Below are 23,799 nucleotides of genomic sequence, written 5' to 3' on the forward strand. Positions count from 1 at the left end.
TTTGGAAGAAGTTAGTCCACACTTAGTCAAAGAGGTGTCATATTTTGATTTACATAAGGCAATTTTTAATTTTTTTAATGTTTTATTTATTTTTGAGAAAGAAAGAGAGCATGAGCAGGGGTGGGGCAGAGAGAGAGACAGACACACAGAATCGGAAGCAGGCTCCAGGCTCTGACCTGTCAACACAGAGCCCGATGCCGGGCTCGAAACTCAAGAATGGTGAGACCATGACCTGAGCTGAAGTCTGCAGCTTAACTGACTGAGCCACCCAGGCGCCCCTACAGAAGGCAATTTTTCAGGCTTTCTTAATAGAGCTTGCTCCTGCGATTGATCCATGCTCTCTAAATGTTTCAAGTTTCTATCTATTGCCCTGTTTATTTCCTCCATACCACTTATCTCAATCTGTTTTCTGCTCCCCTGTTCTTTGTCTATACCAGACAAGGTGTATGAGGGCAGGGACCTGTGTCTGTCTTGCTCACTGTGTGTCTCCAACACCAAGCAGAATGCCTGGCATAAAAACTATGTGTGAAAAGGACGGTAAATGAATGAATGAAGCTGATGGTGATAGAACAGAGTGGAGGTGCTCCTACTTGGCCAGCAGCTTTGTTCGTCAATTCGTGCAAGTTCATAAATGGAAAGCTCCTATGTAGAGGAGCTCCTGCAACTTTGTCCTGCTTCCCCTGAGTGTGGCTCGATACCCATCTCATGTAGATTTCTAGGCTGCCACTTCTGCTGGATCTCTGCTCTTCCTGAGTTGAGGCTTTGTGAACCTAAAGCAGGCTTTTATGGCTCTGTTGGCCCTGACCCTCCCTGGTGCCTTTATTCAGCAAAGCAAGCCAAATTTTCTTCTCATTATCTTACCATTCAAGTTTACCCAAAAGCTTGGACCTTTCAGTGCTCTGCCAAGAAACACTCTTTACACCATTCATAACATCTGGCCTACAGCTTCTAATAACCCACAGGATGCCTTGACATAAACAACAGCTAATTTTGTATTGTGCAAGATTTCGGTTATATAAAAAATGAGATAATGTACATGAAAGTACTTTCTAAACTATAAAATCCTATATAAATGAAATAGATAATGATCATGATTACTACTATCATTGCTGTTGCTTTAGCTAAGACAGAAACTTCTTTGAAAAGCCTTTTCACATTCTGTTCTTTTGGCTTTTAAGAAATATTGAGCTACATGTTTCCAGGGAAGAAATTGTTTCCTGGCATTAAAATAGAAATTTTAAGAAAATCACATTAACACTTCCAAACTCTATGTTACAGAATAGAGGAGAAAAAAACAAAAACAAAAACAAACAAATAGACATGCTCTATCGACCCAGATCCACCATTTATCCAAAATGTGAGAGATAGGCATTTCTTAGTAGTTTATATTATCAGGTAAGGCATACAGCATAAGCTTTGAGATATACTTTTATTTCCTATCGTGGAAGGATGAGCTTGATTCCCCCTTTATACAAATTATCTCCTTATCGCCCTTCTCAGAAACTCCTTAGGGAGGAGACCCTGCTATGCCAATCAACCCAGCGATATCTCAGATCACATCAGACTCATCATAAGAGCAGTTGCCCAAGCAGTGTAATTTGAACCACATCAGAAAGTCCCTACATGGCTCTACCTAGAGGTCTAGCCCTAGGGATTGAATAATTGAATAATAGTCCCAGCCTCCTTGAGTACTTTCAACCAACAAGAAAAAGTCATGCTAAACAAATAGGAGTACAAAAATGGGTGGGTCCATACAAACATGTCTCTTTAACATGGAAGTGTCCCTAGAAGGTGTTGAGTTGCATGCTAGCAAGAGAGGTAACTGCAGAAAAGGACATCTCAGAAGGGTACTATAAGCAAACATCTGTTTCACAATTTTGACCTTTGCTATTGAAGAACAGCCTACTCTCCTCCACTTCCTTGAGCAATATTCCCATTTAATATTAATTCATGTAAAAGAAAAATGTATACCAAGAGTCCCTGAAAGCCCATAACTTACTAAGTGGTACCACAGGATTCTTAGTTAATATAGAGTTCAAATGTATAATGTATTTTCATGAGGGACTGTACTCCCTGAAAGAATCTAGCTCATTAATTTTCAGAAGAGTCAAAGCACTTTTCAGGTTTTATTTTTGCAACATCAGACTATCCTTTAGCTTCCCTCTGGTAATGAGGAATCAGAGGGGGACATGATGAAACTATCCCAGGTAAAAGATATCTAACTGAAGAACCTCAATATTATTTACATGCATGTGACACTGACTTGAAGTTTCATTGACAATTGGACTGGAAATTGGCATTTGTAAAGAAGACTTTGTATAGCATTCAGCAGGCTCTTAAAAAATGTATAATTTAGTCTTGGTAGTTTGCATAAAGTAGAGGTTAGATTCTGCCAATGACCTTTCATGAACTTCTAGGAGTGGATAGTCTCTTGCTGAAAAGGTAAAAAATAAAGACTCTCTTTTCCTACCAAGGTGGTAATTACATTTAAGTTTATGTAGCTCTGATGTTCGTGGGAGAGCTTTATAATTTACTCCTGGGTAGGCTCTCTCTGCAAAGCCCTTTTTCCCCCTTGGGAGAAAAAAAAATTTTTTAACTAACATCCTTGCAAATTGGATAAGTGTTGCATTACGGTGGTTTGCAACCCATTGATAGAGCCTTACATGCTTTGAACTTTAGTAACAGCATTTGAAAGAGAGATTAAAATCCCTTTAACTGGCAAGCATTCACTTTCTAAAAATTCCTATTTCTAAGGCATGAAAGCATTGCATTTTGAAAGCCATGTAAGCCCAAGCAAAGCAAAATGTACCTCTACTCAAATGAGTTCATTGGTGGTCAGACCTTTCAGAAAATGACTTTTTTTGAGGCTGTCTGCAAATACCCAAAGAAGCTGGTCCTTCATTCAGCATCACAGGGTTCCTCTGCCATCATGGTAATTATACATGTTGCCAACCCAATTAAGATGGCATGGGGAAGGATGAGTATTCATTGTAGCCATTTCACTTTACAGTCAGTGGTAAATTCTGTGAGAAAACTTTATGCCGCAACTTTCCCATCCTCCTGGAAGGGGGACCCTTGGTGGTCAGCCAGAAACATACACACCTATCAGTATAATTCATGCTGCTTAGGGTTCAAAACCAGATATTTCCCAAGCCAGGGCAAATTAGCCTTTGGCATTGAAACTCTAGATTATTTATCCACTCAGGCACATCTATACAATGAGAAACAATTGCCTTGAAAGGCAATAAAATGTTGCATACAGTTCCCAGGGGCCTGTCTGCCTGATACAGCATTTAATCAACTAGGCCACAGAGCCATTTGCCTTCTGTGTATGTAGGGGAGGCAGTTAGTGAAACGGGTTGAGGATCAGGCCTGGATTTTTTCCACAGGCTCTTCAGGCAGAGTCCCAAAAGTTCATCCTCAGGCTGTTGATGGGTGTTTCCAAGCTCAAGAAGTCAGCTTTGCTCTCTCAGAAAACTCAGGCCAGGAAGTTGTTCTCCAGTATTCTTCCTGAGCTTTTAGACTCATGGTTAGCACTTCTTGACAATTATTTTAAGTGCTTTGGTTTTCTTTCCCCAAGAATAATGTAGGTTACACGGAGGCAGGAGGATGGCAGTTTTCCTCCACAGCATCTAAAGCAGCGCTTGGATGGATAATTGGTTCTTGAAAAAATACATCTTTATTGGTCTACTTCTTCATGGCTCCTCACCTAAACATTTTGTTTACTAAGCACTTACTTAGTAAATGCTGCCTTCCCTTTCTTTTGATCTAGGCCTTTCCCTCAGCGCTTTCCATTTGATGCTCCCTGACTCTGAAGTCTCCTAGGTCAGTAAATTGCTATTAAGATTTTTTCAATGTATACACTTCCATAGATGCAAAGTAACTGCATCAGAGCAACTCATTTATCTAATGGTACTTTGCATGTAAGAATAAAAGGGAAAAGATCTTTTGGAACCCTAATTGTTCATTTATCTCCAGAGATGTATCTGTACAAATTATCTGGCCACCTTATTCAGGAAGCACAAGAACCTTCCTTTATGTATGTGAGTATGACAGATGCATTTATTTGAATAAAATTGGCAGGCTCTACAATGAGTTCTAATACCAATCCGTGGTTCATCTTCACTGCTGAACTGTTTATAACTCATTTGGGGCCTGGGTATGCTCAGATACACTGTAGGATAATCCCATCTCTGCTGCATATTAGTTGTATGACTTTGGTCACATTATTTAACCTTGCTGCCTCAGTTTACCAGTCTGTAAAATGGAAATAGCAATAATAATAGCTTATAAGGCTGTTGTGAAGATTAAATGGGTTCATACAGGTAAAGCATCATTTTTTTTTCTTCCAGATTTAGGGATGTTCTCATTTGTTCTAGTAAATTTTGTCCCATACAAGCTGAGTGTAGCTGGGAGATGATACTACTTATTTAGGATTCTTAGCATGGAGTCCTTGGCTTTTTATTACATACTTATTCAAAATACAGGCTTCAAGTAATAACTCTGTATCTCTCTCTCCAGATAATACCTTAGATTGAGAGATTCCCAGGGACGAGAACTTTATCCTAAGCTTCTTAGGTGTATTACCCACCACATGTAACATAGTATGTCACTCAGAGTAAGAGCCCCATGTTTATTTTTTTGATAATTTTTTCTGTTCCTTCCTCTCCAGTTGACCAAGGCCGATTATGACATCATTGCACTCTTCCTTCTCTTCTATACCATGTAGGTTTTGCTGTAGAGGTTACAGAGACTGTGAAGCATAAAGCAACGGGGGACTTAACACATCACTAAACCAAATATGTGTTCCTTGCCAGAACTCTTGATTTTTAGATGGAAGAAAGGACAGAGATAATTTTGGACAGGTTTGTGCCCTGGGTCATTTGTGGGTTGTTTGTAGATTACTTATGGGTTGGCATGCTGCTAAAATTGAAAGCAGTAAAAAATTCTCACAAACATTCAGTTGAAGCCAATATAAGAATCATCGATTTTGAGCAACTCTGGCTGCATCACTGGGGCAAATGGCCCATAAAGGTGTGCTTAATGGGACGTACTGCACTTATGCGTGAAAATATGGATGAAAAACTCGAATTCACTGGGCCAGACGCCTTCCTGCACGTTCTTATGTGGCCTTACTGTAAAATGCTTTTTTTCCCCAGCTGTTCATCTCACCTTTGAATGCAAATTCAATAGTGAACTGGCTGCATTCTCTCCAGAAGGAACTATTTTCAATGCTAGAAAACGTAGCCACAAAAGAAAACCCTTGCAGAGGAATTTCCCTCCATTGGAAAGAATCCACTCCCACTCTATTAGGTAGTTTTTTTACTGACTCTGGAAAGTCCCTTCTCTTATTTAGTCCCTTTGGCATGGTCCCCCTATAGTTGTTTCTAGAGTTATCTTGTGATTTATTATTAACGTTATTAACTGGTTATTTCAGACAGCCTAGGCTGCAGTCCACAAGAATGAAACTTACCCTTTCTTATCCGTCTACCTGCAAAAAAATCTCTCCTGGGTGTTTTTCCCCATAAGCTGTGACTTTCCTCAGCACTTTTGTTTAGTTTGATGTGTTCTGTGACCGGTGTACAAAGCATGTCTTTCTAGTTGGAAATGAGCTGGTGTTTTGGTGATCACTTACACATGTTACTGCTTTCCCTTTGTTTCTCTGCCTACTCCATTCTAAAACCCTACAAAGGAAAAGGTGAATTCTGTTTGAACCAGGTGAGAATTCAACTTTGGACTAATTTTTTAAAAATGGGTAGGTTTTTCTAGTGAAGGGTTTTGATGTTGTTTCCTTTTGAATTTTGCTCTTTTGAATGTTTTTCTAACACCCAGATATTGTTTAAAATTAGTAGAGGGCAATTGAACTGTATAACTATAAAAACAAACTATTACCATCCAGTGAGTTCTATATATTCTTAAACACATAAAATCATAACTAGTTGCAATTAGTTGGTGACTTTTACATTTGCACTGTAGTGAGAAGAATATCGTGCTATTGCTCGGCATAAATTCCTGAGGAAATCTGAGGTAAGGAAATCTTTCATTTAAATTGGTCTGGGGGTACCTCGGTGGCTCAGTTGGTTAACAGACCAACTTCAACTCAGATGATGATCGCACATTCGTGGGTTCGAGCCCCACCTTGGGCTCTGTGCTGAGAGCTCAGAGCCTGGAGCCTGGAGCCTGCTTCAGATTCTGTGTCTCCCTCTATTTTTGTTCCTCCCTCATGTTCCCTCTCTCTTCTCTCTCTCTCCCTCAAAAATTTAAAAAAAAAAATTCAATTGGTCTGAACACTAGAGAAGGGACAGTCATGTTTCAGGTCAGTCTTTGTGGTAGCTGCTGAAGAGGGCAGGAGATTCCTTCATGATTTGGGACTGGGGCAGAGATGATTGCAGAAAGCATTGGCTCCTTAATTTCCTGAGCCTAAGAGAACCCAGGAGGGGAGGTTCCTAAAGATCTTTCATACTCATCCTAGAAGCCCTTTCTTTCCCACCAGAATTGACAAGACAGGAATGGAATTTAATTAGCATTAAATGGCAAACTGATTTTTTTTAAACATTTATTTATTATTGAGAGACAGAGAGAGAGCATGAGCAGGGGAGAGACAGAGAGAGGAGGAGACACAGAATCAGAAGCAGGCTCCAGGCTCCGAGCTGTCAGCACAGAGCCAGATGCGGGGCTCAAACTCACAAGCTGTGAGATCATGACCTGAGCTGAAGTCGGACGCTTAACCGACTGAGCCGCCCACGTGCCCCAAACTGAATTTTTAGTTTTGGTAAGGCTGAAAGCCTTTCAGATCTCCTGGAGGTAATCACTCGGCAATCGCTCCCTCCTCGCCATAGCAAGTTACTTCATCTCTCCATGCCTCAGTTTCTTCATCTTTAAAAGCTGTAGAGCTTGCCTCTCCCACTATCTCCCGCATACACAAACCAAAACTCTACCAGTCCTGCTTGTTACTCAAGGTATACAGCTTTGTATCTTCGTTGTGGGCTGTTTCTATACAACTACAGTGAAATAGAGAATTGAAAGTACTATGGAGAGTTGAAGTTATGTTCAAGTTTACCTTTGGAAATGTTCAGAGAATGACTATCTTTTGAATATCTATTTAAGTGCCCTACAACTAGACCCTGTGGCAAAGAAATAGATGAAATATAGGTGACACCCTGGAGCTCATTTGTTTCAAACTTCACCTGCCCCAAGTCCACTAGAGTGACTCATGCTAAAACCATCGTATCATCCTAGTTGTCAGATCCGATGGAAAGCCACGTTGATCCCATTCATATCTTAAGTGACTTCTCTGGAGCATGTGGCATTGTGAAAATTTGAGCCACTCTCTCCGTCCTGATTGCCTTGTTTTTTTTTTGTTTTTTTTTTTTTTTTTTTTTTTCTTTTTCCATTGGAGAGATATTATAGAAGAGATAGGATACCAAGTTTGGAATCAGATGAGTCTAATCTCAATCCTCACTGCCTGCCAGCTGGTACTCTTAGACAAGCTACTTGGCCTCTCTGTGCCTCATATTAAAAATTGAGATAATAAAACTTACTTTATACGGTTGTTGTATTAGTTGAATTAACTGACACCCAGAGGTTAAAAAAAGCTGTCTCACATAGGTGACATTCAGTAAATATTAGCTTAATTATTCATAATACCACTTTCCTTTGTTTTCCTCTAATTCGGATCACTGACTCATAATTTTTTTCATGGGTACCAGTTTCTTCACTTTTCCCATAAAACCTATGTCCTCGTCTCTTCTTACTCTACACACTCATCTTACATGATCTCATTCACCCTATACTTTCACATACAATCAAGAGCTGAAACCTCCCCAAGCTGAGTCTCCAGCCAGACCTCTCTCTGGAGCTCCAACCTCTCTCTCCAACTCCTTGCTGCAAAATTCCCCTTCGTTGTACCTTGAGTACCTCAACTGAATATGTTTACAGAGGAAGTCATCAGCCCCTTTACTAGACCTTCAACCACCAGAGGTGAGGGCATTCCATTCAAGGCAACATGGCATGGTTACCACAGTAGGGGTGCCTACTGGATGGTGACTGTCCTCCAGCTCACTTCCAGTATATGGTGGCCACAGGTGGGCAAGGAGACTTCATCTAAGAAGGTACGTTTAGCTAAGATTTTGACACACCTTGCTTATAATTTTGGTTTCCATCCTATTGGGAATGGGAAATCGCTGAAAATTTCTCATTAGAGCGGCTCCTAAAAAAAATAGTATCACATGTTTCTGCCTCTCACGTCAGTTAGCTATTAGGCATTAATGATATCATGGATGACCTCAGTCTCTCCCTTCTATACATGTCTGTCAAGACCAATGAAAGCGCCTGCTGCTATCAGATTTTCTATGAATGGGCTGTAAAGGCCCAAGGTGTGGACATGAATCCTTTCCGCCATGGAAACCTGAAGACCAGCCAATCTTGCTCCCTGCCTCTTTCTGAAACCTCTGCTGAAACGAGATCATGCAGTTCCAATTGCAGGACATCAGGGCAGTCCAACAGCTGCTGTTTCATGGCCAGTTATACCGCACTATTCAAAGCTGTACCTAGGAAGGTATTTTTCACAGATTTCCTGAGTTATGGTAGCAGTTTAACAGGAGTTGTCTCAATAGATAATAAGGTCTGATTGCTTCTGTGATCTGTGTATTAATGAAGCAAAAGTCCCAAGGCTAGGGCCCAGGCTGGACACTCCCGTGGGAAAACTTGACACTCCTGTGTGATTCTAGAGAGTTGGCAGCACAGGCAGATGCAGGTCGGAGAAAGCATCCCCATCCAAGACCCTCATCTATCACAGTGTATTTTAACGCAGGGCAAAAGAGGATCACAGCCACTATGGGGATGGAGGGCATGAACATCCACAGCCAGCAAGAGTAATTTCTGACTGGTACATGCTGAACACACAAAAAGTACTCAGGAAGAACCCTGTTATTCACACTTCTTCATTCAACAACTATTTAGCACCTACTATATACCAAACACTCTTCTAGATTCCAGCATATACCAGTGAACACACACAGAAGTCCCACGCTCATGGAATTTATATCCCATTGCACTAAGAAGGGATTTGAGACCTGAGAGAAAGTTAGGTTGGAAATTTTTATTTAGCTGTCTTACTGACATCAAATTTCATAATTATATATCTATGCTCTGGTACTAAAACTAACAAAAAAGTACACACACACATATACACACACACCTATATATGTATATATAATTAACAACACCACTCCCCTCATCCCACATGTATTTCTACGAGTGAGAAGGTATTCTCTCAGATGGTGTCACAGTTGAAAAGAAAAGCAGATGGTGCTTCTAGAGGAGGCAGCTTGCTTGCTGAAATGTCATGGATATACAGAAATAAAAGCGAAAATGAAAGGCAAAAAAATATTCTCATTTGAATAATGAACTGTCTCATGTTTCCTCAGAGCCACACAGCTCAGATAATGAAAAGAAACACTCTCAGACCCTTTGTTCTGTGTTTATAACAAAATTCAAACCACATGTCTGTCATGTAACAAGCCACTCTGGATAATTTCTTGAAGAATAATAATCATTGTGTGATGGAACCACTTGTAAAATCCAGAAGGTACCCCAGAGAAGCTGGCACTCATAGTAAACCATCCAAGGGGTAATTTGTGGAAACAATGATACCCTGAGCATTGCAATGAACTTTAAAACAATTGCTCACACACAAAAGGAAACTAATGGCTGAGCCCGCTCTCCACCCCACTTCCTGTCACTATTCATTTTTTAGTGTTCCCCATAGTGGAAGGAAGCCCTCAGGACTCATGGCAGTAGATAGTTCAAAATGATGCCTAGGAAGCCTTTATAATTATTATTATGTTAAATACATAATTTGGTTGCTTTGTTCTGTGACTATATGTGCTTATTTCAGCCTCATAATAGTCGCCAGATTCTGCTGCATGATTTGTATCCTGCAGTGAAATGCACAGACCACAAGTTTTCTTTTCTTTGCTGGCTGTTACACCAGCACTGTGCACGCCAACAACGCCTGCCATTGTCTCTTGAGGGCTTTGTGCAGCCTAAAGTGACAAAAGGGAATTACTTTAGACAAATCAACAGAATGTAATTACAGGTAAGGATTTTGGTTTCGCATTCTCTCAAAGTCTTTGAGGTCTGGGATGCATTTTGACTCAACAACCAATTGTACTGGTTTTAAGATCAGTTGTTTACTTAAAGCTATTGCATTCAGATTTCACATGAGCCCAGAGACCCACCTGCAAAGCCTGCCCAAAGTTTAGTGTCTTCCCAACCACCTACTGGCACAGGGAAAATCGGTCAAGAAAGATTAGGTGAGAAATATTGGAGATGTGACCTTTAGCACTTTCGGGGTTGACTAGAACCGAATTGTCAAGGCTCCCAGGACCCCAGCAATGCGGAAGAGGACCAACCATTGCATAAACCCCTCTGAGGGCCTTCCCACCCTGAGCTCCCTCCTCCCAAAGCTGCTTCTGGGAACAAAGTAATTTACCTGCTGCTCAGAAACAAATCACCCTACATCTGAACAGACAGAGCAGACACTTCTTTTACGGAGAAAGGTAAGATACCTTAAAAGCAACGTGGGCCTGCAAGAAAAGAGGTTTGGAAAATCGATTGTTTTCCCTTAACAGTTATTTAATTGAATAGCCAGAGGCCAATTGTTAGGATTTGAAAACAATTCAGAAGCTGTAGAAATCCTTTGATTGTAACCTCCCTTGCCCAGACTTTGGTCTTAAGAGAAAGAAAACTCACTTCAATTAGAGTCAGCAAATAATGGTTCTATTAAGGTTCTCAACAAGGGCAGATGAATCAAAGTCATCAGGAAGCAGCCAGTAGCAGAGCACTGCAGTCTGACAAATCCTGATTTTAAAAATCAGGCCTCTGTCCTAGATAGTGGAAAAATCAGACAACACATTGACCAGGTGGTCACAATTAAAGTGATCAAGGAAAGGCGGATGGTCTGTGGGTGCCTCTGGGTGCAATATCCTGAGGAGCATGTTGTACAACCTCACCCAGGTAGTCCTCGGGCAGGATAAGCATAAACTGAATCCAGTCATGGGGAAAGAGTAGGAAAAAAAAAAAAAAAAAAAAAAAAAAAAAAGGAGCATTATATTTAAAAGGGAGGAATGAGGCAGGAAGCTCCAAAATGGAATGGTGGTTAAAGTCAATAAAAGGCTGTGGCACTTTTCCAAACTGAAATAAATTAAAGAGACATGAAGGAGTGCCTGGGTGGCTGGTCGGTTGAGGGTCCGACTTCGGCTCAGGTAATGATCTCGAGGTTCATGGGTTCAAGCCCCATGTTGGCTGTGTGCTGACAGCTCGGAGCCTGGAGCCTGGTTCCTATTCTGTGTCTCCCTCTCTCTCTGTCCCTCCCCAGCTTGTGCGCACTCTCTCTCTCTCTCTCAAAAATAAATAAACATTAAAAAAAAATTTAATTGGACACGAAAACCAAATACAACATGTGATCTTAGACTGGATCCTGTATGGAGGGGGAAATGCTATAAAGATCATTATTGGGTTAATTGGAAAAACTGAAATATTAGAGATTGAAGTATTCAATGTTAAATGCCTTGAAGTTGATAACTGCATTGTGGTTACATAAGAGAATGTCCTTGTTCTCAGGAGATATGCACGAAAGTATTTAGAAGTAAAAAGATATATATACAGATATGGGGCATATATACACATATACAGAGGGGGGTTGGTGGGAGGGAGGAAAAGAGAAAGGAAAAGTAACTGGGGCAAATATGACCCATAGGGGAATCTTGGTAAAGCATATAAGGATATATTTTGTACTATTCATGCAGCGCCATTGTAAGTTTCAAATGATTTCTAAAAAAAAATAGCTGTTTTTTTTTTTTTAAAGCTTTTAGGATGTATCCCAAGGTGTTCTTTAATAGGAGGCAAATTATGGTTTCTCTATATATTCTATTCTCTTTTAGAATCTTCACAGATTAGGGGCGATTAAATGATAAAGGAGAATATATATGGCATCCAGCACCAACTGAAACCTATATAAAAGGTTAAATGAGCCTATTTTATGATCATGATCTTTGGCTAAGAAAGTATTTGAAAGACATTTACTAAATTTTAAAAAGTGAAATCAATAATTCTAAAATAGAGTGTTTAGTAAATGTAAATCAGTTTCTAAACTTAAAAAAATCAGGCTTCCTTCAACGTCTTGTCCAAGACAGGCAACCTCTCTGGGCCCTCGTTCCATTGAAGTAAAATGGAAATAATACTCCCTGAGCTTTTTCTAAGGCTACCTATATGGGATACTATATATATATATATATATATATATATATATATATATATATATATAATTCTGATATATATATGATATATATATATCAGGACACTTTTCACTGGAACTGAAAACAAACTCAAGTTGGTTTAGATAGTAAAGGGATGTACTGTCTCAGAAAAGAAGGTATTCCAGGACAGGATGTTGTCTCAGAATAAATATGCTGACCTTACTCTTCTCCCTCCTTTCCGTGTCCTGCTGATGTTCCTCCATTAGTTAGAGCCAACTGGAAGCCAGAGGGAAGAGCGGCCACTTACACACACTCATACAAATCAGCCTTTCAGAGCAGAGAGCAGGTCAAGAAAGGTAGATGATAGATATGGGAATCTGCCACAGAGTAGTTCAGGTCTGATTGATTGGTTTAATGGCTCAATGACTTCAAGGATCTAGATCCTTACATTAATTGGCTGTGCACAGCTTTGCTTCCTTCCCCCAAAATGGAAAAACAAAAACAAAAACGCTTTCCTTTCAATCTGATGGTCCACTTTATGTCTTATGCCTAGCCTTAATCTAATGACCCCTTGGGTGAGTGCAATGCTCTGATTAGCTTAAACCTGTGCTCCAGAATCCTTCCAAGACAAGGGAATGAGATTAGGTGATGGGATTACACTGTTTAAAAACCATTCCTTTGTTGCTGCACAAAGGAAGGGTTTACAATGCAAGTTGTAAAGTTAACTTAAGTGTCCTCTGTAAATGTGAAGCATTTGCCACAATTCCTGGCACTGAGTGGGTGCTTACTAATTTTTCCCCCTCCATTTAGCATGGCTCTCTGCAAAGCTGTGTTCTTGCCACTGAACATCCTGGGTATGAAAATGTAATATATGATTTCTCTTTTCAGAGAGTTTACAATCCACATGTACGAGATGAGGGATACTAACATAAAAAATACATAACCTAAAAATATCAGTACAAGGTGGTATGTTAAGTACCCAACTAGGGACACTGATTTGGGGCATTTAGAATAGTGGTTTCCAAGACATGGTCTCTTGTTGATGGGTGGAGAGAGTAAATAATTATAAGGGTTTGGGAATCTAAATGTTCATCAAGCATTAACCATAGGCTTTAGTCTGTAAAGGCAATGAATAACACATAGTATAATAAATATACACCCTGAGCGCATGCACATTTGTTGGTGGTAAAACAGCCTCCAGCAAAGAGACTTCCTTTGCAGATGGACTGGGTGGTCCAGCACCCCTTAGTCCCTGCCATGTACAATCATAAGCCAAAATTTCCATCAATCAGCCCAGAAGCAAGAGCGTGGCAGCTGTCCCCTCCAGCTATTTGCTTTGGGCCGTCTGTGAGTAGTCGTGTTACATCCTGGGCTCCACGTCCGGGAATAAGTTCCTACAGAAGTGCTAAGTACTCTTGGGGAGCCATCCCCCACTACCTCGATCTCCCCAAGGCAGGTCTGAGTCACTGGTGAGCAAGCCTGTCTTGGGAAGTCCAGTCTCCCACTCATGGCCACACTGTTGGCGTCCCCAGATAACTCACAATCTCCTCAAGCCTCTAGCAGCATGATTACCTGTGTGACCTGGCTGGGGAAGTCACAGGAAGCAGCCTGGCAGTCAGTGGGGCAAAGGAAACAGCTGGGGGTCTGCTCCTGAGCCACAGCCACCAGCCACCATCCTGGTGAGGCATTAGACACATCAGAGTCTTTGATTAAGCAGGCTGCAGTGAGCAGAGAAGTAGTCAGGTTCTTTTTATATTGAAACACCAAAAAGGAAGCCAAGGGTACCCCACTGTTACTATTCAAGTCACCCTGGAGCTTTTCTGATACAACCACCAAAAGTAAAGTAGTAAAATTAAAGATAAATTAATAAACTAAAACTATATCACTGGTATTTGTAAAATGTTAGGTACAAATTGAAGTATTACTAAATTCATTGTAGCCTTTGCTATTATGTATTTCACTCAAAACTAATATTAAACGGACAGCCATTGTTACATCACTGAAATGCTTTTTATGTTTTTAAGATATCAAACTGGAAAAAGTTAAGAACCTCTGATTTTGGAGTTTTTAAACTGGAAATGATCACTACTCCTTTAACCCTCCCCACCCCGGCAGGTGTTCCTTATGTTTTTTTGAGATTCATTTAGGCAACAATAGTCCCCGCCTAGCCTGGGGGGATTTGTTCTAAGGCCCCTAGTGAATGGCTGCAAACCACAGACAGTACTGAAGCTTATATATACTCTGTTTTTTCCTATACCTACATGATAAAGTTTAATTTATAAATTAGACACAATAAGAGATGAACAACGAAAACTAATGATAAAATAGAACAATTATATCAATATACTGTAATAAAAGTGATGTGAATGTGGTCTCTCAGTCTCAAAATAACTTATTGTACTGGGGACACCTGTGTGGCTCAGTCAGTTAAGCATCTGACTCTTGATTTTGGCTCAGGTCATGATTTCATGGTTTGTGAGACTGAGCCCTGTGTCAGGCTCTGGGATAACAGTATGGAACCTGCTAGGAATTCTGTCTCTCCTGCTCTCTCGAGATGCCTCTCCCCTGCCTGCTCTGTCTCTCTCAAAATAAATAAACTTAAAAATAACTTATTGTGCTGTACTCACCCTTCTTCTTGTGATGATGGGAGATGATAAAATGCCTGAATGGTGATGAGATGAAGTAAGGTTAATGACGTAGGCATCATGATGTAGCATTAGGCTATTATTGACCTTCTGAGAACATGTTAGAAGGAGGATCATGTGTTTCAGAACCACAGTTGTGCATGGATAATTTAAACCATGGCTAAGGGAATACTGTGGCGCTTCATTCTCATGCTGCTGCTCTATGTACTCTGCACCTTCTACTGGAACTTATATTTTAATTTTTTTTTTAACGTTTATTTATTTTTGAGACAGAGAGAGACAGAGCATGAACGGGGGAGGGGCAGAGAGAGAGGGAGACACAGAATCAGAAGCAGGCTCCAGGCTCTGTGCCATCGGCCCAGAGCCCGACGCGGGGCTGGAACTCACAGACCGTGAGATCGTGACCTGAGCAGAAGTCGGCCGCCCAACCGACTGAGCCACCCAGGCGCCCCTGGAACTTATATTTTTTTATTTATTTATTTATTTTTTTTATTTATTTTTGGGACAGAGAGAGACAGAGCATGAACGGGGGAGGGGCAGAGAGAGAGAGGGAGACACAGAATCGGAAACAGGCTCCAGGCTCCGAGCCATCAGCCCGGAGCCTGACGCGGGGCTCGAACTCACGGACCGCGAGATCGCGACCTGGCTGAAGTCGGACGCTTAACCGACTGCGCCACCCAGGCGCCCCAACTTATATTTTAAAAAAGTACTCAGGAAAGGGAAAGATGACCCCTGGAACAGAGTCTTTCTCTCTTAGAAGCTTGTGTTGCCAGACCCTCCCTGCTGAGCTTCCAGTGAGAATACTGGCCTGAGCCTCAGAGCATCCACTCTTCTCTCTGGAACACAAAAGCACTATATCAAAACTCTTGGGTTAAAGACACATCTTACCAAGGTGCAAGTTTCCACTAACAAATCAAGAACTGTATGTGTGAATTTTCTGAGGAAGAACATCTATTTTCCCTCATTTCCCACTCTCAAGAGAGCAAGGTGATGTTTTTCCTATAAAGACAATATTCTCTTTCTTTTATTCTCTTGAGGGGATTTGGAATTTGACTTTTTCCAAATTCTAACTCTTGTCACTTAATAATCTCATGACCTCAAGCCATATTTTACCCATCTGTAAAAATGGCGCACACACACACACACACGACACACACACACACACATATATATGTAAAATGAAGGCTAGATATTTATCTTTATACCATCAAATACGCATATTTGGTATTCAGTAAACTACTGAATGAGCAAAGAAGAATAAATAAATAAATTCCTAAATATCTATGTTCCATTCAAGCTAGACCATTATCTTCTTTAAAGCTATAGAAATAAAACCTTGAGTTGCAAATATAGTTGGAGTGGTCTTGGATGGTGTGGAGAAGACACTCTCTTAGACTGGAAACCTCCAGCTATTCCATTGTTGATACATGTTTCAAAGAATTTATCACACAGACCCAAGAGGATATGTACAAGGATGTCCATTGCAGCATTATATACGGTGGCAGAGAGACCAAGCAGCCTGGGTATCTAGCACTGTGACAATGTGGCATATACACATCAGGGGTGTAACTGTTAGCAGGGGTGGATCCAATATATGCATAGCAATATTAATATATCTTAAGGCTATGGTGCTTAAGGGCAAAAGGCAAAACATACACAAATTTATATACAGGCGCACAAAACAACAATACTCATCTTGCAAGAAAACTGCCAACAAAAGAGTCACAATAAAAGCATTAGAGAGATTGACTATGGGATGGAAAGAAATGACTAACAGGAAAGACGATAAAGGGGAATGGAGAAAGAAGGAAGAGAGGAAAGAGGAAAGAAGATACATTGCTTGCAACAATGATTATTATGTTTCATGAAGTGAACTTAAAGGTATAAGTCATTGTCCATTCTGCAATGAGGTCAGAAAAGAAGAAATAAAGAAATAGGAAGTAAGCCTGTGCGAAGTAGTTCTCAAACTTTTTTCTGCCCCCACAGAGTTCCAGTATACTTCTGTCAGGACGCTGATTCTCCAGAGACTACAGGGGAGGAGTGGAGGAAGATGGCAGGTCACCCATGTCTGAAGGTACATATTTACTCTATTTAAACAGAGCTAAGTCTTTCCTTGTGTTGAGTTCAGATGCTTTTTTAAATAAACTGATTGTTGTTGCCTAAGTTTAAGGCTGTGAACCATCCAAGTAAGCAGTCATGGAAGCCATTGCCTTTCATTTTTTTACTTCCTTTTATAGAAGGCAAGGTGAAAAGGGGTGAAAATAAGGTTTATTATGGAGATGTTACAAAAACAATTTACCATTCCTTTTCACACAAAAGTAAAAAGTGATTGCAAGGCATTAGTTTGTGCTGATACTTCTTGGGTATTTCAAACCACCTGACACTGGCAATAAACATTAGTTGAACTGGTACCTGTTATAATTACACATATTGCTATATATCATTTCTTCTTCCATAGAACAGATGGCGACTCTCCAGAAACTTTTGGTCTGTTAATACGCTAATATTCTTCAATAGAGAGGAGGATGAATTGTTGGGGTTTTTGTCCCCTCCCTTTCCTTTGAAATGATTTTCCATGTTTTTCATGGAACTTGGTAATATTCCAAAATTTTTCTAATCTAACATTGCAAGTTGTCAGAACAGATTTTCTTACCCAGAATTTTTTTGACACTACACCTTTAATATCTGTTCGACATAAATCCTTCTTTTCTTTTTGTATCATGTCTTTTGTTTCTTGGGAGTCTTTTTTGTCATTTTCAGATCTATTGAGTTATCTCCAATTTTATGGACTTTCTTAAAATAGCTTCAAAATCCTACTTCCAGAAAAATTAAATCAGTGAAATCTTTTTGATAATTTCTGTCAAGTTATTTGCTTGGGGTTTGTGACTCACTAATTTGAAAACCTCCTAAAAAGATGGGTATTAGGACTTTGAGAACGATTAACTTTTCTGCCTGAACTGGTTAGTAAATTCAAGTCAATGCAACCACTGAATTCTGATAACAAGTTTAAAGATTATGGGATTGTTTTGTTCTTTTTATAATATCGAGTGGCTGTCTTACCAAATTTACACAAATACAGGGGTTTTATTTGTTTTGTTATGATTTCACTTTATTCTTGTCCATAATCACGTCACAACTACATGAAACTTAAAAGGGAAGCTTAAAATTAAACAATAATAGCAACTCAATAGGTGAGAGAGTCCCTTCTTCATGTAAACAGCTTATAAACTTTCCGTGCTCACAAGGTAGCCTCATTGTCTTCTTTGTCTATTGGCATCACCTACACAAAAATACCACCCTGCATGTGCTCCATAATCTGTCTACATCATAGTGGCCTCCATATCTGAAGACCACCCTCCATATGGTTTCTGTGGAGTATCGGATTTGAGGATGTGAATAGAAACATACTTGTCTGAAAAGATGGAGTGTAAGGGCTGCTTATGGTATATTACAATAATAGGTCAATTCATTGTTCTTATTTTGTTCTGTGGTTTTTTGGTTGGTAGTTAATCTTCACGTGCAGTATAGTGTGCTCTAGGAATCTCTGGCTGTTGGCTCTGGGAGGGTGATTTACAGCCCTGCTACCCAGTGTGGTGTGGGGACCAGCAACATAGGCATCTGTGGTTGTTTGTCAAACATGTGGATCTCAGGCTCTAGTCGGCTTTTGAGCAGGATCTCCAGATAATTTGTGCACACGTGAAAGCTGGAGAAGTGCTCTTCTTAGTGGTGATCTGACTGGCTTCTTCTTGCACTCCTATTTCTAACATGACTTTAGTTTCCGGGACGAATTTTCTTTTTGTTTATTTGTTTAAAATGATTATAACCCCACTGACAATATTTTTTTTATTTCTGTAGACTTTCTCACTATAGGTGGTAACACAAAACCAAAAATATTTACAATCCTTGAATTGACTTTCTCCATCAAGTTAATTAGATCAGTGCAGTCTCATATAAATGCAGGTACCTGAAGTCTGTCGTTAGAAACTGACCGTCTCTAAGATGAAACCTCATTATCGCCTCAGAGCTCATCCCAAACTGTCTGTTAATAGGTGTTAAGGTTATAAAAGCCAAAGGTTAAAAGTGAGTCAAGGAAAGAATGTCTTCAGGAAGGAGGAGCACTTTAGAATATTCTACCAATTCCCCTTTTGGTCCAGGGAGACTTCATAGGTATTTTCAAGGCAGACAGATCTGTGTGTTGGAATCTTTGCACAATAACTCTCCTTTCTTCCTTCCTTGAGTCTAGTTCAGCAGTTCACAAACTAGTGTGCTGAACAATTGCTATATAGCAATGGTTTGCAGCCAAATGCACCCTGCCCTCAATGGCCTAATGAGGGTATTTAAGGGTAGTTTTGGCTGCTTTAAATTTTTATCGTCTATGGTCATTTAAAACTGAATCTCTCTATATAATTGGACTTTTTTTCCTAACATAAATAGCTGAAGCTCCTTGTATCACGTAATTAAATATTTAGGATTACTAGCTTATTTTGGCATCAATTTTGCCAATTTTTAAACTGCACATGTTATATAGGTAAAATCACTGATAATGCAGAAAAAAAAAACACTCCAATATTAATACTCGATTATTTAGGTGGGATATAAAAAGAACATAACAAATTAAAAATGGAAAAACTGAGTCTGATATTCACCAGATAAAGTGCTATTCTTCTTTATATAACGTCACCATAGCTATACAATGACAATTATGATTTAATTGCTGCATACTGTATTTTAGCATTATATTAACTGTGTGTGTTCCTAATTATTCTTTCAAGAATATGCATCGAAGAATATATGCAGAATTCCATGTATACTATTTGCATTTATTAAAGACCCACTGCCTCATGGGGAGATGTGGGGATAGGTAGGAGTTTACCTTTGTGCTATTCCTGGATTGTACTATGTAAAGAGTAGAGAGCTGAACATCAAAGAGTGTGTGATTGACTCAGAATAGTAGAGACAAGCCAAGTCGGTGCTCAGGAGTTGGTAGAAATGTTAGCTATTTTGCGATATGAACCTTTTTGTTAATTTGGGTTTAAGGCTAACTAAGCATTGTGTAAATACATTGACGTGAGATTGCTGACAGAGTAGAAATGTTTTGTTTTCTGAAAATACCACAGACTGTTTATGAAATATTGAGACCTTGGCATGGACCAAGTGTATTTTCCAAGCACCTTTCCCCTATTTAAATATGAATACATATAGTCCACATGTTTCTGATTCATTTGCAACTAATTTATCAAAATTGGCAAGACCTATTTGCTAACCACAAGGTCTAAGGAGCCAGTTTTTTTAAAAAAGGGAAAAAAAGAAAGAAAGCCTTTTTTAAGTCTTCCTTTTGGGTCACTCAATTAATCAAGAGGGGATTCAGACTCTGATTATGAGAGTTTATTAAAAACTGAGGAGACATTCAGTGTTTCCTTTCACTTGATTTTTTTCTATTGATCTCCTCTGCCATTCTGAGAGGCTCCCTCTCTGCCTTTGTTTGCCTTGCTCCCAAGATAGGTGGGACACGATCCTCAATAATATTAGAAATGAGAAATTCCAAAAATATGTATTATGAATATTAATGCTTCCATTCCCTATGGTTCTTATTTTCAAAAAGGAAAAAGTTATTAGAAGTCAACGGTATAATAAATTTAAATTCACATTTACTTTGAGTTTCTTTCATATTTAACTGATGGTGTATTTCAGTGCAAATGTTCTCTGCTTAAACTTTCTCTACCCCATGTAGACGTTGAGTGTGCATATTAGCAATCAATTAAGTAGTTGAATTTCTCCACATCAATCTATTAGTCAGTTAACAAATATTTCTCATATTATTCAGTCTCTCAAATGTGCAAAATCATAGGATTTGCCTGGGCACTTACTTAACCTACAGAATCCCAGGTCCTGGCTCTGGAATTGTATGTTTAACCAATGCCCCCCAATGAGGGTCAAAAACTATGGGGATGCCAAGGGGCACATAATGGAAGAAGAAAATGCATAGGAAATTACAACAGATGGTCAGGAAGGCGAAGAGGAGGAAGTGGAGTCAAAGAAACAAAAGAGAATTCCAAGGATGAGGGAAAGGCTATTAAGGAAGCACTGAGAGGATGATGTGCCCCTCCCTACTCCCTCCTAATGGCTGGCCACTTTGGCTAAATTTTATCAACTGATCATGTCAAATGCTGGCAGTCTGGTGGTGGAAAGATGCAAGAGCACGTTGCCTCAGCCTAGTCTCAGATCAGGCTTTTATTTATTATGAAACGATCAGCAAGTCATTTAGCCTCTCAGAACCATAGTGTTGCCATCTACAAGAGCAGGATAGTTATTCCTAGCCACATCTTCTTCACAGGGTTGTTGTGAGTTTTGGGGGAAATCATGTGATTACTAAAATGCTGTATATGCAAAGTAGGAATGTTTTAAAACTATCCTGCTAAGCTGCAGACCTTAACTGAGAAGAGTTTGTTATCATCCATAATCACATTTATGAATGACTAATTCTTATCAGCTTCCTCCCAGAGGGGAGACATATGCTTGAATGATCACAGGAAATGTCCATGGCAAGAAATACTAAGGTGGGTATCAGAAAGATACCTAGAAGAGGGATGACAACAAAGGACAAAAGATGTTGAAGAGGACACTTGTGCTGGGCCAGATTTACTGGGAATAGAATGGGCCTTGAATTCACACCATTCCAAAGTGTCTGCAATTTGGTGAAAGGAGAGGTGGTCCTTTTAACTCAAGTTTTAAAGAAATTACATTTAAAAGACCCATGCAACAGAATAGGCCCTTTAAAGAAGAAATAATAGCTTAACTGTTGGCACAGTTACAAGCAGGTTTCTTAGTATTAAATATACATTCTGGAAATAAAAAGGACATTTCATAAAAACTTCCTCTCTAGCCAAATAACGAAGAAGCAAGTGACACAGCTCTCAGCCCTTTGGATGACAGAATTACTGAACCCAGGGAGGAGAAATATTTCTTACTCTGGGACCTCTAAAGTTACTGGTAACATGACTATGAAAAATGTGTCAAATAAACAAAAGCACCAACATCAGAGACCACAAGTTGCTGATTTCCCCATGAAAATATCAAATATTTTACACTTCGTTAGCCAAATGCTCAAATTATGTAAGGAGAGTGTGTTTTAATATTTTTTCATTTCTCTTGCTCTGCATTTATTATTAATTGATTACAAAGAAAACAAAGGGGATAGGTAGGACAAAATACAGACAAGATGTCTTGGTGGTCAAACTGGTTCTGATTAAGGCAGCTGCTACTAAGGAATTTCCCAGAAAGGGATTTAAGTCTTCCAGCCCTGGTTATAAGGAGCAGAATGAATTACTGATGTAGAAATAAGGGAAATACAGAAAAGAAGAATAGGGAGATGCTCTGCCAAGTGAAGGATTCTAAAGAAAGCCAAGTTTTCTTCAATTAATTTATTCATTCATAAAATGAATCCACACAATTATTAATTGTGTCAGTGCTGAGGAGAAAGCAGGAAGGCATTGGACAGGGCCCTTGCTCTTATGAAGTTCACAGTCTAGTTGGGAAGACTTACATCAAACAAGTAATTAAACAAAGTACCACATGACTATTTGGATAGACAATGGGGTGTTGGAAAGAGATAAATGGAAACTCAGTTGAGGTTATGGATGCTACGATAGTATCTTCAGGCTCTCTTTTCCCTCAGATTGCTATTTGCCTCAAACAGTGTGATTCTGTTCCAGCCTTCTTTTGATTTTAACAAAAAATTTGGAAGGTATGGGTTGCATGCCAGAAGTTGAAGAAAATCCTTGTCTCAGCATAGAATCAAGGGCTAGTTTTGATGACAGCCAAAGTTAATCTGTCAAACTAATGACACCCGTAAGCTATACTGTGCTTCATTGTAATTAACCTTAAATGGTTCAGGTAAGTCACTTTAATTTGTATTATGTTCACTGAACCAAACTACCTTATTTGTTGTTTTTTTTCGCTTTTGCTTTTCCTTTTAGTTTAATCTGGTCTATTATTGACATCATAGTTTATCCTAGGAAGCCATCAGTGTTTCTCTTATTTGCTACTGTCTGAAATTCTTTCAATAATGTCAAGAAAAAGGAGTGGTGTCTTGTATCCCACCATGAAAGTTGGAATGAATGTAGCTAAAGAATCAGAGCTCTGTTTGCATGGGCTCTTTCCAAGCACTGTTTTGTATTTCTTATTTTGTATTCTTTTTTCTTGAAGAGGGCCCCCAATTTCTGGATGTACCTTCAAATGAGATTCAAATTAAAAAATGTATATACCCTGGAAAATAAAAAAATGTTAACTGAAATATATTGTTATCGTATCAGCTGTACCTCACAGTGAAAGACATATCTGCAGGATTGTCCAGGGAGGGAGGAACAGGTACAAAAATAAATATAACTGGCTTTTTCTAGGCTTGCTCGGGATACTGTCCAAATATTCAATAATAACCCAACAAAATTAGGGTGCCTGGGTGGCTCAGTCAATTGAGTGTCCAACTCTTGAGTTCAGCTCAGTTCATGATCCCAGGGTTGTGGGATCAAGCCCCACGTGGGGCTCTGTGCCAAGCGTGGAGCCTGCTTAAGGTCTCTCTCTCTCTCTTTCTCTCTCTCTCTCTCTCACTCTGCCCCTCTCCTCTCTCATGTGTGCTCTCTCTCTCTTTTTCTAATTTTTTTTAAATTGTAAAAAAAATAATTATAATCTACCAAATGTTTATTGTGTGCTCACTATGTGCCAGACAGTATTCTAGAAAAGTAAGATATATCAAGAAACAAACAACCAAAAATGCCCAACTTGTGGAGCTTCTTTTCTAGCAAAGGAAGGCAGACAAACACTAAGCATAATAAGTAAATATTTATTACATTAGAAGGTGATAAATACAATAGGGAGGAAAGGTAAAGCAGGATAAG

Source organism: Panthera leo, chromosome A1, assembly GCF_018350215.1.
Source record: "Panthera leo isolate Ple1 chromosome A1, P.leo_Ple1_pat1.1, whole genome shotgun sequence".
Classification (NCBI taxonomy): Eukaryota; Metazoa; Chordata; class Mammalia; order Carnivora; family Felidae; genus Panthera; species Panthera leo.